Source organism: Tachyglossus aculeatus, chromosome X2 (assembly GCF_015852505.1).
Source record: "Tachyglossus aculeatus isolate mTacAcu1 chromosome X2, mTacAcu1.pri, whole genome shotgun sequence".
Lineage (NCBI taxonomy): Eukaryota > Metazoa > Chordata > Mammalia > Monotremata > Tachyglossidae > Tachyglossus > Tachyglossus aculeatus.
In genome coordinates this window covers 9,483,926-9,486,356 of record NC_052100.1, presented here as the reverse complement: position 1 = coordinate 9,486,356, position 2,431 = coordinate 9,483,926, and the positions used below count along the sequence as shown (strand labels likewise).

Sequence of the window (2,431 nt, the reverse complement as noted above, 5' to 3'; positions counted from 1 at the left end):
CGCCAACCAAGGAACCAAATTTTTTAACAGCTTTAAACCACTCACCATCGGAGGAATGAGCCTTGTCAGACTGGTTGTCGGCCTGAACCGATCAAGCGGTTCCCGCAGGACATTCGGTGAGCAATTTTAGGTCTCCGAGGGGGTTGACTACTAGGCACATAATCATTTGCAAATAATCTCTGGCGGCGGAGAATCTTTGCCACCTTTGTCTGTCTTCTCACAGTTCAAGAATCCGCAACCTAGCCCATCTTGCACATAGATCCCACTTTTCGCGCCTTTGAATGCTTCAGTCAGCAAGGCTGGTGAAAAGTATCCATGAGAGAATGTAGCCATTTGCAACAGTCAAGGGGGTCTGGACGCAGTCTTAATCCATAATAATAATTGGGGGTATTTTGTGTGTGCGTGTGTGTTGTTTTGTTTTGCAGTGATGTTTGTTAAACTCTATGTGCCGGGCACTGTACTGAGCCCCGGGGCGAGAAACAAGCGAATCAGGATGGAAACAGTTCAGATCACACATGGAGCTCATAGTCTTAATCCCCATTTAACAGACGAGGTAATTGAGGCACAGAGAAGTGAGGTGACTTGCCCAAGGTCACACAGAAAACAAGTGGTGGAGCCAGGATTAGAACCCAGATCCTTTGATTCCCAGGCCCATGCCTTAGCCACTAGGCCACATGGCTTCCTTAAAATGCTTTGTTTGGGGTTTTTTTTATGGTTTTTGTTAAGTGCTTACTATGTGCCAGACACTGTATAAGCACTGGGGTAGATGCAAGCAAATCAGGTTGGACACAATCCTTGTCCCACATGGGGCTCACAGTCTTAATCCCCATTTTACAGATGAGGTAACTGAGGCACAGAGAAGTGAAGAGACTTGCCCAAGGTCACACAGCAGATATGCGGCAGAGTCGGCATCAGAACCCAGATCCTTTTGACTTCCAGGCCTGTGCTCTATCCACTAGGCCACGCTGCTTCTAACCAATGAGGTAGATATGGCCTAGTGAGAAGCATGGTGTTGACAAACTTTTCCAGACAGCTAAACTTGCAGAGAGCTGCCCAAAAGCCATTGTGATTTACTGAGTCCAAAATTTTTGTGAAGTCGATGAAAACAGTTGCACCTCTTCCAAGATGTCTTCCCAGACTCAACTCTTTATTTCCCTAATCTGCCCTCCCCTCTTTATGCTCTGCTATTTCCCCTATCCCTAATCTAGTTTAATGTCTATCTCCTCCTGTAGACTGTAAACTCCTTGTGGGCAGGGATTGCACCTACCAACTTCATTGTATTGTACTCTCCCAAGCGCTTAGTAGAATGCTCTGCACATAATAAGTGCTCAAAAAATAATCATCGCTTGGAGACAAGCATACAGGTTCTGGATTTTCACTTGCCTGCTGTGTAACCTTGGGCAAATCACTTGGCTTCTCTGTGCCTCAGTTTTCTCATCTGTAAAATAATAATAATAATAATGATGGCATTTGTTAAGCGCTTACTATGTGCAAAGCACTGTTCTAAGCACTGGGGAGGATACAAGGTGATCACGTTGTCCCACATGGGGCTCACAGTCTTAGTCCCCATTTTACAGATGAGGTAACTGAGGCACAGAGAAGTGCAGTGACTTGCCCAAAGTCACACAGCTGATAAGTGGCGGAGCCGGGATTTGAACCCATGACCTCTGACTCCCAAGCCTGTGCTTTTTCCACGGAGCCACGGGGGTTTCAATACTGGTTCTCCCCGCTACTTAGACTGTGAGCCCCACGTGGGACAGGGACTCGGTCCAAACTGATCACCCCAGCACTTAGTATAGTGTTTGGTACATTGTCTCGTCTTATGCTGTCGAGTCATCTCCCATCCACAGCGACGCCATGGACACATCTCTCCCAGAACGCCCCACCTCCATCTGCAATCCTTTTGGTAGTGGATCCATAGCGTTTTCTTCGTAAAAATCCAGAGGTGGTTTACCATTGCCTTCTTCCATGCAATAAGCTTGAGTCTCCATCTTCAACTCTCTCCCATGCCGCTGCTGCCCAGCACAGGTGAGTTTTGACTTGTAGCAGATGGCCTTCCACTCACTAGCCACTGCCCAAGCTAGGGATGAAATGGGTAGGCCTCAGCTTGACTCTCCTTCCCGGTAGTCGAGACTGGTAGAGTACTGGAAACTCTCCAGGTGCGACCCTGAGAGGGGTTTGGTACAGAGTAAGAGCTTAACAAATATTATTATTATTACTATTATTATTATTTACACTGTGTCCCACTAACCACATCAACAGCATTGCCTGAGGCCTACTATGGGCAGAGCACTTTGCTGGGCACTTGGGGAACATATAAAAGGAGAAAAAGACAATCTCTGTCCTCGAGAAGCTTTCAATCTAACTGGGGAAGACGATAATCAAGCATGAGAAAATTAACCTAAATAATAAGCACAAGGGAATAGAAAGC

General features: G+C 46.6%; 1 non-coding gene across 1 annotated transcript; it reads right to left on the bottom strand.

Annotated features, from left to right (window-relative positions):
- Window positions 1-2,038: 2,038 nt before the first annotated feature.
- On the bottom strand, window positions 2,039-2,177 carry LOC119949724. Its single transcript, XR_005457265.1, has one exon. It is a non-coding gene; the product is annotated as a small nucleolar RNA SNORA7 (small nucleolar RNA).
- Between the last annotated feature and the right edge of the window lie 254 nt (window positions 2,178-2,431).